Raw genomic sequence first — 16,832 nt, 5'->3', positions numbered from 1 at the left:
ACTTAGTGTTTCCAATAAATATGAGACTGTGGCTTTTAAATTGATATTGAAAGGCTTAAATATAATTGGGGGGAAAAAGAAGAAATTAAATTCCCTTTTTTTGTGCATAATTTATGACTTAGACAGATACTATATTGAGTTTATTTAAGCTATAAAAGTGTTTTTTTTTCTGTAAGATGTATTCAAAGTTTTTATATAATTTGATGGTGGTGCATGCTGGGTTTTATGACATTGTACATATTTTATTGACATTGTAGCTTCAGCAAATGAGTTCAATTTGGATTAATACTAACAACTTTTACTTAAAAAGATAGTGGGGTTTTTGTCTCAGGGAAACAAATATTAAATGTTGATAAATGTCAGAAGCAATTACATCATCTTTTAAAAGTACAAAACAAAAATGCTCTTATGTGTTACAGCACTGTGTTTAACCCCTTTGAAAATACCATTTGATTTTATTGGTGATTTCCTGTTGATAATCATTAGATACACATGGGACCTATTGAAACACATTTGGTGATCCAATGACAAGCATATGAGGCCGATTTACCAAATGCCTGTCGGACCTGATCCGACAGTGCGGAAAAGGTCCGACAGACATCGCTGAATACGCTCTCCGTATTCAGCATTGCACCAGCAGCTGACAAGAGCTGCTGGTGCAACGCCGCCCCCTGCAGACTCGCGACCAATCAGCCGCCAGCAAGGAGGTGTCAATCAACCCGATCGTACTCGATCGGGTTGAATTGTGGCGATTCCTGTCCGCCTCATCAGAGCAGGCGGACAGGGTTATGGAGCAGCGGTCTTTAGACTCGCCAGAAACACGGGCCCTCAAGCTCCATCCAGAGCTTGATAAATGGACCTCTATGTGTGTAGCCACCAATCACTAGCTAGCTTCCAGTTCTTGAGCCTACTTAGGTATGTCTTTTAACAATAGAGAACAAGAGGACAAAGTAAGGGACCAATCACAATCCTTTAGAAAATCTAATTATTTTCAACAGAATACACCATTAAAGTCTATCAACATTTTTGTGCGTAAATCATTTCATACTTTTTAGCTAAATGCTTGTGGTTGACCCCCTTATTTGATAATAGAAGTAGAGAGAAAACTAAAATGACCTGCTCTATCTGAAACATGAACGTTTTGTTTTGAATTTCAAATTTCTTTAAGGCAGGGCTCGAAGATCCCGGTCACCTGGTCGCCCATGGCACCTTAGTTTTGGCGGTTTAAAAAAATAAATTCTGCATCTGATATATAAATTATCAAGAGGGAAAGGTGGCAGTTTGGGGGACCACAATCTAGGTAAAAATGGCTGCAGAAAAGGTGGGAGTACCCCTGCCCTTAACACTCTTTAATTGTTCACATAATGCAGCAGGATAACGAGCAGGAGCTTCAGCAGAGTTCTCTTATTACCCCACTCACCCTGCCATGTCTGCAGATCAGCACGAGCCAGCTGCTCATCGCTGCTGCATAATTATTTCACCTCCTTTCATATGGGTAAATCCACTATCGGTTGCAGCGGGTGGCTTATTAGTAGAAAGTACAGCTTGTCTAGATCATCAAGCAAGACCACAGGACATAGGTGGAGGGACGCCTTCTCTTGTAGTTTTTACCACTAGTGGATTTACAGCATGATGCACTATTGTAAAAATGTCATGGATTAAGTGTTGCGATAATGCTAGCGTGGGTTGCAATAAGTAATATTGCACTAACTTCCGTGTGTATTACAAGTTGAAAGTAAACAGATGCGCTTGAGCACAAAAAAAATTTGCTCTCCGCGGGTTAGAGCAAATGACAACCTAGTGTTGAAAGTGTATAAAATAAAAAGCAGAACATAAGTGCATTAAAATAAAGTCTAACTCTCATATAAACTATATGATTAAAATCATTCATATAAATATTAACAAAAATATATTTCTAAGGGTTTAAAGGAAAGGTATATGGTATATGAAAAGGTGTTTGACTGGAAAGGGCAATAATGTATATAGATTATATAAATCTAAATATGTGTATGGGTGTATATATATGTACATATATGTATATACACATATGAACACACATATAAATATATATATATACACACACACATGTATATACATATATACACATGTACATAAGAGCGTGCTTCCATAAGCTCCTATGGGAGCCTTGTTCTGATGACGTCACAGACAGCATAAGAACCTTGCGCAGCGAAAAGCGTAAGTAGCACAGCAATGGTCAGCATTTTTAAATATATCTGTATATGATTATATACATACTGTATATATTTTTGTGTTAATATGTGTATATACACATATAAACACAAAATATATACTGTGTGTATATAATCATATACGTATATATTTACCGCAATGTAAAGGCACTTTCCAGTGCTGTTTTGTTTCTAACACCCCACTACCACCAACTTTAGACCCCAAAAACGAACTAGTGCATTTGTTTTTAATAAAAAATGCTATTTTTTTTATTAGAAACTACAATGCTCTGTATTTTAAGGGCATTTGGGACACTTTTAGAAAATTAACCAGAGATCAGATCTCTTATTTTTTGAGTGCTAATTGTTACTGTGGTAGCAATAACAAGCCACTTGTAATGGTTGGTTAATTATTGCGCTCCCACAAACGGGCACATTTTACATTACTATGTTCTTCACATAAAAAATGTTTTTATTTTTATTCTTAAATATATATGTCTATATATATATATATATATGATATATATATATTATTTTTTATTGAGGTTCTTTTCAAGGCAAACAATTGGTAATTGTCAATACACACTATAAAGAAAAAGAAATTATTACAGGCTACAAAAACAGATCAAATAAATAAACAATATAATTAAATGACAAATTACACTTTGAAAATAAGCAGTAAGTGCCGTTCAAACTATACACCCACTATATGATTTAAGCGGCCACTCTTAGACCACATAGAGTTCCAGTAAACACAATATAAAGTAGGTAAACAATAATGTGAGAGGGCCACTCATGGACCCCGAGTGAAGAACCTCTTTTTTACTTTTTAATAAATATGGGACAAACCCCTGCCTATTTTCTCTGCAAACAAAACATTAATAACAATATTATAAGTCATGCTATAGGTAATCTTATCATCGACTTGGAGAATCCCTCAAATAATATATAAAAAATAATAGCCAGTTTTACGAGATTCCAAAAGTAAATGTGTTAAAAACCAAATAATGGAATTTTGTGAGTCTTATGAAAAAGGTAATCACAAACTAACTAATATATATAATAAAATAATTGATATCTCAGTGGAGAGAAATAGCATCAAAATGGTAGACAAATATAATCAGTTAATAGGCATAGAAAGTACAAAAGAGCAATTATATTGTAGCGTGAAAATAGCTAAGCAAACAACATATGCAAGTGATTTGAGAGAATCACAGTATAGAATTATACACAAGGATTATGTAACTTCAACTAAAAGAGCGAAATGGATAAAAGGTGAGCCCCCATCCTGCCCAAAATGTTCATATCCATCCCCAGATTTGTCGCACTATTTTTGGGAATGCCCGAGGATTTCCCAATTCTGGTCCCAGGTAGAATACTGGATATCGAATATAATTGGAATAAACATTAAAATCGATAAACAAACAATCTTTCTGCTCCAAAACAGAAATCAAAAGGCTAAGCAATATAAATTATTTATTGCTATGGTAATAATATTAGCTAGGAAGATAATTACAAAATTATGGACAGAGAGAAAGTACCCATCTATTAGTAATTTAAAGAAAAAACTGTGGCAACAACTAATAATAGAAAAATATGATGTCATTGCTGACATCAAGAGGAGGAAAATAACATTCATGAATAAATGGGAACAATATATAAAGACATTAAATCAAGAAACTCAAAATTTGATATATAAAGGTATAACAACAAACAATTAGTATATATAATGAGACATAATTTAATCTCCGTTTAAAGGATAGCAAGAAGGGTTAGTTGATATTCTAGCTCCTCCATAGCTCTTCTCTTCTTCTTCTCTTTTTTCTTTTTTGTTTATATATGAAAATGTAAAATCTCTTGTGAAGGGTTTTAATATTTGTGTCCCCTGAATCCGTATAAACGGAATATATTAAGTGTCACTAATGTACTTTTATTATATGTAAATTTTTATTGTATCATTAATAAAAAATATTAAAAAAAAAATAAATAAATAAAAAAAAAAAAAATAATAGCCAATAGAGGATAGGTTACCCAATGAGTCTACTCCAAGGGTACGTCAGGGGGTCCCTGATGAAGTGCTGTTGCAGCACGAAACATGTTGGATTGTGTAATGTTGGGCTACTAGGCTGACTCTATCTATGCTGTGATATTAGCTGATTCGCTGTGAACACTCACAGGTCTCTTAATGCATACCTAATAAAGTTTATATTTTTAACTTCTACCTCACTCGGTCCATTTCATGCTGGATTTCTCCACTGTTGTGGAAGCTCTTCACCTGTAATTTGTTAGGCGGTTTGTCCTGGCACTCTCCGCCTCCAGCAGCAGGCAAACATTCTCCCCTTTTGAACAATATCAGTGATTTACATATCCAGAGGGCTCATTCCCTGCTTGTGACCCACAAAGTTTTTCCAAGCCGGCACCTACTAAGGAAGTAATACTCAGCCCCTGCACCATAAGAAGATGGGTGAGTGAATGTTTTTTGCCTTTAAGCATATTGGATTTCCATACTTTGTTACATATTGTCTCAATTTATATACACCTTGTGGGACATTTCAACACTATATAACAAGGTCGGAAGTGATATACAAGGTGTACAGCTGCTACTGAAAAATTCATTTGTATACATGAAAATATCTGTACAACCTCAAGTACACATCACTCCTTGACATACAAGAGATTTTCCAATACACTTATTAACCCCTTGTCACTTGCAAGACACTTTGATGCAAGCGTAAGGACATTGTTCAGTTTCTTTCATAATTTTTAACTTAAATACACAAAATAGCTATAGGAGATACATAATAACTATAGAGCATAGTGTTAGCTAAAATGTTTAGCAGTTTTGGAGCTATACCACTCTCACTTGTATATAGAGCAGCAGAAAACAAATCAAATACTAATACAATCTGAATTTAAAGGTATACATTGTATTCTGTCTTATCTCTTAAGAAGACTACATATATAACGACAATACATTTCAGGATGATGACATTGATACAGGACCAGCCTGTGTAGAAAGCACGGTCTATGCATTGAGGGGGAAAAGTACAATACACTAGGACATTAAGGCTTAACCTAAATGTATGTACCATGACCTATGTATGACTGTAATGTTGGATAGAGCAACATCTATTGTAGATGTTAAGGATCCACAAGTTAAGAGTCCACATAAAGTCTAGTATTCATCCAGGGAAACAGTGCAAGAGGAACCTAATATATGTCCCGATACTGCTAATAGATGCCTAGTTACTTATACATGTATAAATGAGAGTCACAACTAAAAGAGTCAAGAACCAAATACTTATCTCCTGCTCAGCGCCAAGTAAAGCTGGGTAGTCTTTATATAGTTTCTAGGTTCAGGCCATCAGTGATCAACTGTAGTGATAAACAAGATATGCAGCACTCAGTGATATTCACCTAGTAAGTGGGCTGCCTTCTGATTATGGTAAACTATGATTCTCCAGGGTCCCACTGGGAGAGCTGGGAGATGTCGTGTAGGTAAGAAATGTCGTGGAGGTAAGAATTAACTGCTGGCAAGGAGTGCACATTACCCAAGAGGAATATATGCAGCTGCGGTATAACCAGAGGGTGAACGGCACACACCACAGAGTTTCTACAGATGCAATCTTGCTTTGTGTACTAGGTCCTCCGTGGGATAGATTCCATCCTCTTTCCGCTCATTAACATGTCGGAGCTACACAGTTCATCCGTTGCATCGCGGGGCAGGAATAAACAGGCTGAACTCCCTGTAGCAATTATTGAGGCTTTCACCAACACTTATTCAGAACGCAGTAACAGTTCCATATCACTAGGCTCCCCTCCTTTTACAATTTGTCCGGAGATTGAATGCAGGCGCCGGGGCCCCATAGCGCCACCTCTCCCTCCTTCAAGTAGGCTAGGATCAGTTAGGATGTGCTGCTGTTCTGAGTGAAACTTGTCACTATGAAGTATTGTGTCCAGTGTATCCTCTAAAGCGACATGATGATTAACAAGTAAGCATCGTAGCTCTTCTAAAAAGTATAAAGGGATCTCCATAGCAGATGGTTAATAGAAAACGCCAGGCAGGGGTAAGATAAACAGGTAAATTCAAAATATGTTGTGCTAGCACTCTCCTGGTGCTTTGCATTCAGCACTATGTGCTGCTTAACAACAAGGCCCAAGTGCGCCTCGCCGGAGGGTAAATAAAAGGCCTCAACTTTAAAGTGTGCTCCGGGTGCTCAAATTTGCATCCATCTCAGTATTTTTAGGCTTATCTAATGCGGGATCTTTAGTGCTTAAAAAATTAGGCTGTGTGACAAATAGATGAGCCATCTGGAATATTATATTAAGCAAAAGTGATGAAAAGACTGGAGCAGACTAGTATTGTGTGACAGCTGAGAAACACGTTGCTTGTTTTATGATTTTAATAAAAGTAAGTTTTTAGACTTTACACTTGCTATTTACTAATTGCCTATCTCCCTCTACAAGAGGCTTTGCCAAAAGATTGCTAACTACACTGTTGGTGTTTGGCGGGGGTTCAGTCTGCTGGATGACTGTGAGATCCCAGTCTGCTTTATTTGCACCGTATCCCTTTAGTGCAACAACACATGTGAGTGTATCTCTATTATTTATCACCACCCATTGATCTGACTGTGCTAGACTATGTGGTGCCCCTGTATTTGTTTGCCATTTACTAAATACATCTGTACACACATACACACACATATTTATACATGCATATGTATGTACATTTACATTATAGCCCTTTGCAACCAAACACCTTGTCATTTACCATATACCTTTGAACCCTTGAAACTTTTTTTTTTTTTTATATTTATTTGAATATTATTTATCGAATAATGTCTATATGAGTATGAATATAATTATGTGTGTTTAGTGCAATTTCTTTTAAAGGCACTAACCTTTACCCAATGGTTTCAGTCACGCTAACCCGACGAGCGTAAAATTGCAATTGCACGTAACAATCACGTTTACTTTAAACCTGTAATACACAAGCTATTTGCGACATGCGCAAAAACCTGATATCGCTTGCACGCAACAGTTAGCGCACTATTTGTATGCAGATCTAGCCCTTATTGTGCATACAGATTTTAGCAGTGCAGTAAATAATTTCTGATTAATACAATTTTTTTGCACACCATATTTACCCTGTCCTGGTTTTGCATGACATAAGTTTTTTTTTTTAAAGAAAGATGAGATCTTAAAACCACACACACCTACATACACACATGAAACAAAAACATACATTTAAAGTACCTATATAACTCTTCTGCTTATCCTTTACACATGGACCTCACTTTACACAACAAAATAGTATGAGGGGATATATTTTTATAGAACAGGTTTTATTAGCCCCTATAATTAACAAATAAAAAAAATGATAAATATTACACTCACAATAAGCAGTTGCCTCTCTTAGACCACCAACCATGTTGGTTGCACTGCAAATGAGGGAGAGTTGCAGGGATTCAAAATAAAACCTGGTAAACTACCTAAGTGATGCATACAGACCTTAGCTCCACAAATCAATATTGCATACTAAAATGACAGAGAGTGCAAGCTATTATAGACCCCTAAAAAAAAAACATATATTAGAGGTGTAAAAAAACATTGCATGTAGTGCTCCAACTCATAATAGTTTAATAGTATTGCTGAACTTTTTATAAAATACCTAATGCAAATGGATAAGAAGATGAGCTGCCTATAGCTGGATTAAACACATACAAGACTAAAGCACAGGTATAACATATTATCAATATGACAGATCTATATCCTATATATATAACTAACACCAAATTGAGCTGCTATTTGCTATTCTTTACCTCATACTATATCAGTGCACCCATGCTATTATATTGACAGTGCTTACACACTATCTTAAATAAAATATACTATTAACTTTTAAAATTTTAGAACAAAAAGTCTTAAGTCACTTTTGACCATGATGCTATACCTGGCTAAAATATTTAACAACTAAATAGAAAATTAGCACCAAATTATAATAATATTAATTATTGTGAAAATAACAACCAAATACATCAGACTAGACAGTCATCATTAACAGGGATTAGCAAGATGGGAAGATCCGAATAAGTCACAATAATATAAATAACTATTACCTACACCAATTCTATATAGTCATCCTCATATGCCATACTCCATGCAAGGAGGTAAAATTCTTTTTCCTAGAAATGTTAAACTTATGAGTGAACTATCTTAACTCATTTGGGCTCCTAAAAATTAAGAGCCATTGATTGGTGCTAAATTGAATCCCCACGGCTAGCTGCCCTCCAATAGTACCATGGGGATGTCTAAAGCTGCTCCCCTCCCCCAGGTCCTTGATGCTCTTATGGTCCATTGATTTGACATGTATAGAACCAACCTTCCCCCAGCACATTGGCAGAGACCCATTTTATTCGAGGCTCTCCCCCAGTCTAAACAGGCTGACAGTTCCCACTGCTATAGCCATAATCTGAGCTCTGAACTGTGAAGTCTCCTCTCTGTACCCATGTGAAAGTCTCTGTAGTCTCATTACCTGGTAAGTAGAAAATCATTCTGTAGGTCTGTTCCGTTTGAGATAGTTTTCTTCTCCAATGGTTTCTCCAATGGTATAATAATTCTATCACATTTTTTTCTCAAAGTCTGCAAACAAGCCTCCACATATAAATAAAATGCCTCCATGTCTGCCAGAAAAATAAATAGTAGAAGTGCTTTGTACTAAACGATATAAGCTCTGGAGCATACAGATTAGGTAGTAGAAAGAACAGTCCTGCAGAGACTGTAGTTATCCCGTATAACCTTAGGGGTTAATACCGTACTGCTAAGCCAGTGCCTCTAGCCTCAATGGTCCAGATCCGAGTTGGGGATCATAAATACAGCATTTTACCCATCAAACAAATCAGCAGATGCTATTGCACCCAAAAAGAGCAGTTTCAGACCCAGATGCGTTAAACTTTTCAAGATAATTGGTAGATTATCTTATTGACCTTGGCAGACTCAGATATTGTGTCTAGATATGACCGCTGCCAAAATATGCCCCCTAAGTGAACATCTTCTAAGTGATAGCACTAGGAATTATACAAGAATTAAACAAAACATTGGACTGCATGCTACATACTTACTACTTACTAAGCATCTGATGAAACTAACACTGCTCTTTCTCATTTACTTTCAGGTACTTGTTTTTCAACCTTGGAAATCACTGTCTCTTCCATTTTTACCCTTTAAAAAAAAAAAAAAAAATCATGGGCCATTTTTACACTTTTTAAATCTATTTTAGTATGGGCTTTTTGCCCTCTGTTCACAGCTGTGTAATTCTTTGATCTTCTAACTTTGCTAAATTGATTAACCCCTACTTAATTTGATTAACTTGTATCCATCCCTCTGATCTTGGTCTAAATGTTACTGTTCTCATCTGAGTTTCGCTTGCCTCTTTGTCTGGCTGAGGAGGCCTAAAGATGTAAGATCAGCTAGGGGAAAGTATTTTCTGGGTAGCATTTGCAGGGGACTCCATCTTTCTATTTGGACATCTTTTAAGTGAAAGCTCTAATTATACAATAATTACACTTGCTACTTACTAAGGCTAACATCTGCTGAAACTAACCCTGCTCTTTCTTATTTACTTTCAGGTACGTTTTTTTCACCCTCTGAAACCTTTGTCTTTTTACCTGCTCAAATTTTGTTCACAACAAGTGTAATTCTTGAATCTGCTAACTTTGCTAAATTGATTAACCTCCACTCAATTTAGTTTAATTGTATCCATTCCTCTGATCTTGGTCTAAATTTTACTGGTCTCTTCTGGGCCTTGATTAACTCTTAGGCCTCTATTTATCAAGCTGTCAACCGCAAATACGCTGGAATTCCGCAGCGTATTTGTGGCGAGCCTGATTCACCTTAGTTATCAAAGGCTAGAGACCGGCAAAAGTAGAATTTTGTGACGTAACATACGATCCGCCGGACTCCGACACAGATCGATAGTTACGTCACTCCAGATGTTCTGACTACTTTTGGAAGTTATCAAGATCCTAGCAGGTACGCTCGGCACTTTTCCGGCCCAGCGTACCTGGTTTTAAATCCGCCGCCATGGAGGAGGCGGATGCCATAGGAATCAATGGGAGTCTGACAGCAGCGAAAGCTCATGTTTGCTGCTGTCCGATATCCCATTGATTCCTATGGGAAATGTCTACACCTAACACCCTAACATGTACCCCGAGTCTAAACACCCCTAATCTGCCCCTCCTACACTGCCGCCACCTACTTTATACTTATTGACCCCTAAACCACCACTCCCGGACCCTGCTGCCAACTACATTATATTTATTAACCCCTAATCTGCCCCCCCTACACCGCCGCCACCTACTTATTAACCCCTAATCTGCCCCCCTTACACTGCCGCCACCTACATTATATTTATTAACCCCTAATCTGCCCCCCCTACAACACCACCACTATATTAATTTTATTAACCCCTAAACCTAAGTCTAACCCTAACACCCCCCCTAACTTAAATATTATTTAAATTAATCTAAATAAATTTACTATTATTAACTAAATTATTCCTAATTAAAACTAAATACTTACCTATAAAATAAACCATAAGATAGCTACAATATAATTAATAATTACATTGTAGCTATTTTAGGATTTATTTTTATTTTACAGGCAACTTTGTATTTATTTTAACTAGGTACAATAGTTATTAAATAGTTATTAACTATTTAATAACTACCTAGCTAAAATAAATACAAATTTACTTGTAAAATAAATTCTAACCTAAGTTACAATTACACCTAACACTACAATTAAAATAAATAAATTAATTAACTACAATTACCTACAATTAAATACAATTTAATAAAATAAACTAAAGTACAAAAACAAACAAACACTAAATTACAGAAAATAAAAAATAATTACAAGAATTTTAAACTAATTACACCTAATCTAAGCCCCCTAATAAAATAAAAAAGCCCCCCAAAATAATAAAATTCCCTACCCTACACTAAATTACAAATAGCCAAACCCCCCTTAAAAAAAAATAACACTAACCCCCTCAAGATCACCCTACCTTGAGCAGTCATTACCCAGCCAGGCAGAAGTGGACCTCCAGACCGGCATAAGTCTTCATCCAGGCGGCATTTTCTATCTTCATCCATCCGGAGTGGAGCAGGCCCATCTTCAATCCAGCCGACGCGGAGCATCCTCTTCCATCGACGTCCTAACGAAGAATGAAGGTTCCTTTAAATGACGTCATCCAAGATGGCATCAATTGAATTCCGATTGGCTGATTGGATTCTATTGTATCAGCCAGTAGGGATTTTCCTACCATAATTCCGATTGGCTGATAGAATCCTATCAGCCAATCGGAATTCAAGGGACGCCATATTGGATGACGTCATTTAAAGGAACCTTCATTCTTCGTTAGGACGTCGATTCAAGAGGATGCTCCGCGTCGGCTGGATTGAAGATGGACACGCTCCACTCCGGATGGATGAAGATAGAAGATGCTGCCCGGATCGGATGAAGACTTCTGCCGGTCTGGAGGTCTACTTGTGCCCGGCTCAAGGTAGGGTGATCTTCAGGGGATTAGTGTTAGTTTTTTTTAAAGGGGGTTTGGGTGGGTTTTAGAGTAGGGTTGGGTGTGTGGGTGGTGGCTTTTAAGGTTGGGGGGTTGTATTTCTTTTTTACAGGTAAAAGAGCTGATTACTTTTAAGGGCTATTTGTAATTTAGTATAGGGTAGGGATTTGTATTATTTTGGGGGGCTTTTTTATTTTATTAGGGGGCTTAGAGTAGGTGTAATTAGTTTAAAATTCTTGTAATTATTTTTTATTTTCTGTAATTTAGTGTTGGTTTTTTTTGTACTTTAGTTTATTTTATTAAATTGTATTTAATTGTAGGTAATTGTACTTAATTAATTTAATTTATTTAATTGTAGTGTTAGGTGTAATTGTAACTTAGGTTAGGATATATTTTACAGGTAATTTTGTATTTATTTTAGCTAGGTAGTTATTAAATAGTTAATAACTATTTAATAACTATTGTACCTAGTTAAAAAAAATACAAAGTTGCCTTTAAAATAAAAATAAAGCCTAAGCTAGTTACAGTGTAACTATTAGTTATATTGTAGCTATCTTAGGGTGTATTTTATAGTAAGTATTTAGTTTTAAATAGGAATAATTTTAGTTAATTATAGTAATATTTAATTAGATGCATTTAAATTATATTTAAGTTAGGGGGTGTTAGGGTTAGGGTTAGAGTTAGGTTTAGGGGTTAATAACTTTATTATAGTGGCGGCGGTGTAGGGGAGCAGGATAGGGGTTAATATGTATAATGTAGGTGGCGACAGGCTCCGGGAGCGGCAGTTTAGGGGTTAATATATTTATTAGAGTTGCGGCGAGGTCTGGGAACGGCATATTAGGGGTTAATAAGTTTATTTAGTTGTGGGGGGCTCCGGGAGCAGCGGATTAGGGGTTAATAACTTTATTTAGTTGCGGTGGGCTCCGGGAGCGAGGTTTAGGGAGTAAAACAGTATAGCATAGTGTGGGTGCTTAGTGACAGTATAGACAGAAAGCTGCGAATAAGCCGAAGAGCAGCGAGATCGATGACTGTTAGTTAACAACAGTACGCTGCTCATCGCACCGTACTTGGTGAGCGGCTTTTTGACAGCTTTCTTGATAAATTTGGAAAACTTATTCAGGTCCGCAGAGATGTTAGGCGATCTTAGGCGAGCGTATTGGGCCGTCGAATGCAGGTAAGTAGACAGCTTGATAAATAGAGGCCCTAATCTGCAATCAACTAATTTAGTAACCTCAGTTGGCTGCAGAGGCCTATAAATTTAAGATCAGCTAGGGGACTGCATTTACAGGGAACACCATCTTTATAAACTCCCATCTTTCTAAGTGAACATCTTTAAGTGATAGCACTAACAGTTATACTAGAATTGAACAAGATTTGAAGAAGCTTTGAACTACTACTGAGGTAAGCAAATTTGTTTTCCTTGTTATTAAAGTTTCTGCATGTACTGTTCTTATATGTTTCTGGCCTGATTTTCCTTTTTACAACATCATGCCTACTTTACAAACAGGCTCTCTCATTAATTCCTTACCCTTCTACACATGCAGTTTTTATAGACCCTTCTCTCCTTTCTTTTCCCTACCTTAGCTCTACTTTTTATTTTAACATTTTGGTCACTAAATTGCACTACCTCACAAAAATACTCAAACCTACAAATCTCCTCATCTACTTTTTCTTTACATCTTGCAGCTTTTAGCATCAGCAGACATCTCCCCTAATCTAGGACCCTCCTTGATTTCCACCCTTACCCAGTTTTGTGCACCTTACAGAAACTTTATTAAAAGAATTACACATAATCTCATTTATATCTCATGCCTCCTAAAAGCACATGCGTCATACACTTGTACACTATGGAACATTTGCTGTGTATGTAAAATAATTACCTCTGTCCATGACCTGTTTCTCTTCCACTCCCTTAACCTCCTGGCCCTCACAAAACCTGTCTCTCTCTCTCAGACATAGCCTCCCCTGCTGCTAATTGTTTAGTAGGACTGCACTTCACCTATACACCCATGCCTTGCAACAAGCAAGGAGGCCACGTTGACATCCTTCCTTCTCCCCTCTGTACTTCAATGCATACCAGCCATTTCTTCCATCACATTCTCTTCCTTTAAAGTCCATACAATTTGCATATTTTCACCCCTATCTGTATGAGTTGCTGACATTTATCCAAACCCCCCCCCCCCGTCATCCACTGATTTTCCTGGACTACTTTGCCTCATTGCTACCTTACTTCCTCTCCTGTGACTCACCTGTCCTCATTCTTTGGGACTTTAATATTTCCATTGTTAACCCTAGCACTCCTGGAGTTTCAAAGCTTCTGAAACTCCCTTCATCAATTGTCCTCTCACAGTGGACTTCTCACAAAGATGGCCATTCAATTGACCTAATCTTCAACCACCATTGCCTCAATTTTCAGTTTACTAACTACCCATTCCCACTCTCTGACCACCATCTCTTGAAACTCTGCATCACTACACTGACTGCACACCCACCACCTACCCCTCAAACTAGACTCCATAGAAATTTACATACCATAAACACAGAACTACTCTCTCACACTCTAATCCCCCTTCTCCCCACAATCTCCTCCCTTTCCTCCCATGTGGAATCTATGTCTCTGTATAATTCATTTTGTTCTTCACCATTAACAAAATAGCCCCTCCTTCAATAGCTTGAGCCCCATGGAAGCAACCCCAACCATGGCATACACATCTGATGCGGTAGTTGCATAAAGGCACCCACACTGCAGAAAGGCACTGGAGGAAAATTCTCTCCTCTGTTGACTTGCATTACAAATTTATGCTGCACTCCTACTCTTCTGCTCCCTCAATCTCTAATAGCAAAACTACTTTTCAACTATCATTTCATCTAGGTCCTAAAATCCTTAAAGTAATTTCTCCATTTTTATACCCTCCTGTGCCCTCCCTTTCCTCCTATTATTACTTCTTTCATAGCACTTAACTTTTCAATACAATTCAAAACTAAAATTGAATCCATCCTACATGAAATAACCTCCTACCTCAACAACAATATGCACTCCTTACAAATCAAACTTTCAAAATCAGCCTACCCAAAAACTCAGCGCATTCACTCCTGTTACAGAAGAGTAGGCTTCTGCCCTCCTTTTATCTTCTTATCTAACTAATGTCCCCTTGACCCTATTCCCTCACAACTACCTTATCTTTCCTTACCCTAACACCCATCCTCACACACATATTCAGCCTCTCCCAAAAATCTGGTAACATTGCCATCATCCCTCAAACACGCTCTAATTAAACCTATTCTTAAAAAAATGTCAAAGGATCTAGCAAAGAATCCCCTTGCAACTATCGCCCAATCTCTTTTATTCACCTCACCTCAAGACTTCTTGAGCGGATTGTTTCTAAAAGGTTTATCCCACTTTTTCTCACTTAACCATCTTTGCAATTTGTCTTTCACCCCAACACTCCAACCAATACTATACAGTGTTTTATCAGTGCTAGACTGATGTTTGTGTACAACTCAAAGCACTCACTTTACTAAATAGCTTAACTTAGAACAAGGTTACTATTACAGAGATAAGTTAAAATTTTACTTTTATTAAAAATAATAATAAAAAAAAAACATTAAAACACAAGAAAATGTATGCTGGGTAAAGAGATAATAGTTATTAATTCAAATAGGATATAATGTGGATGAGAGTACTATCTCTTTAAATGGCCTAGGATGTAGATATGTATACATGGTCAGTCAAAGTGTTACTTTGATACTGCAGCAGTATCAAATGACTGCTGCAGTTTAATGCTATATTGCCAATAGTATAAACAAATCCTGCTATAAAGTACAAGTTACCACTAAATAGACCAACAATATTAGTATATCAACAGTATAAGGCAGTTGTGATCTAATCGTCACACCGCTGCAGCATTTTAATAAAAATTATTTTATATTCATTTGAGAGCTCGAAGTTAAGTTAAACCCTAAAATTCCTTATATCCACTTGTGTCTTTTAGTAAATCACTTTAAACAAATCTTTTAGCAAAATGATCAAAACCAGTAGTTAACCACACCGTTGGTATGTATACTGTTTTGCGTTTAAATAACGCTATTAAATTCAAATGTGCTAGGTATAAATTAACGTTATGGGTTATTATAATGCTTGCCCAGCATTTAGCTTGCTAATAAAAACATTAGGAGAGTCAATCAAACTCCCCACCCTCCCCAGACATGTTTCCCCATGACCGGCTTTTTCAAATGGTGCAGCGGCGTCACTTCTGCAGGTATCTATGTGGTTATTGGCTCCGCATATTTTGAATGATGTATATAGTAATCAGATTACTTCTCTCTTTGCCCAATCGTGTGACAGGTAACTGACTGAGCTACATTGCATGCAGTATACATCCATTTATAAGAGAGACGATTTTCATCAGACCTCATGTTTTATATAAATTTTTTATCTGTTAATGGATATGAAACCCACAATTCTTTCTTTCGTAATTCATATAGAGCATACAATTATAAACAACTATGTTATGTTCATCTATTATCAATTTTTCTTTGTTCTCTTGGTATCTTCTGTTCAAAAGCAGGGAGCCGTCCCATTTCTGGAGCTCTAAATGGCATCAGTTTTGCAAGAATTTTATCAATTTGGAAGAACACTAGATAGCAGCACTATTTACTGTCATGTAGTGCTCCAGATGCCTACCTAGGTATCTGTTCAACACAGAATATCATGAGAGTGAAGCAAATTTGATAATATAAGTAAATTGGAAACTTTTTTCACATGGTTTGCTCTGTCTGAATCACAAAAGAACATTTTTGGTTTTCATATCCCTTTATCTTATCACATAAATATTAAGTAAAAATGTCAAATAGCAAAAACACAGAATTTTATTGGCTTATGAAATACTTGTAATGTCATTTTTCATGAGTATTCTCTACAATAAAAATAATTAAAAAAAAATTCTTAACCTGTATGTCTTGCTGTGCCTGTCATTCACTTTAGTAAAGTAGTTTTTATTTTTTCAATCTTACTAAAGATTTTTTGTTTCTGAATTGCAATTGTAATAAGCGTAAGGATTCGGAAA

This window comes from Bombina bombina, chromosome 5, assembly GCF_027579735.1.
Source record: "Bombina bombina isolate aBomBom1 chromosome 5, aBomBom1.pri, whole genome shotgun sequence".
In the NCBI taxonomy this organism is placed as follows: Eukaryota; Metazoa; Chordata; class Amphibia; order Anura; family Bombinatoridae; genus Bombina; species Bombina bombina.
Note: the sequence above shows the minus strand (reverse complement) of the source record.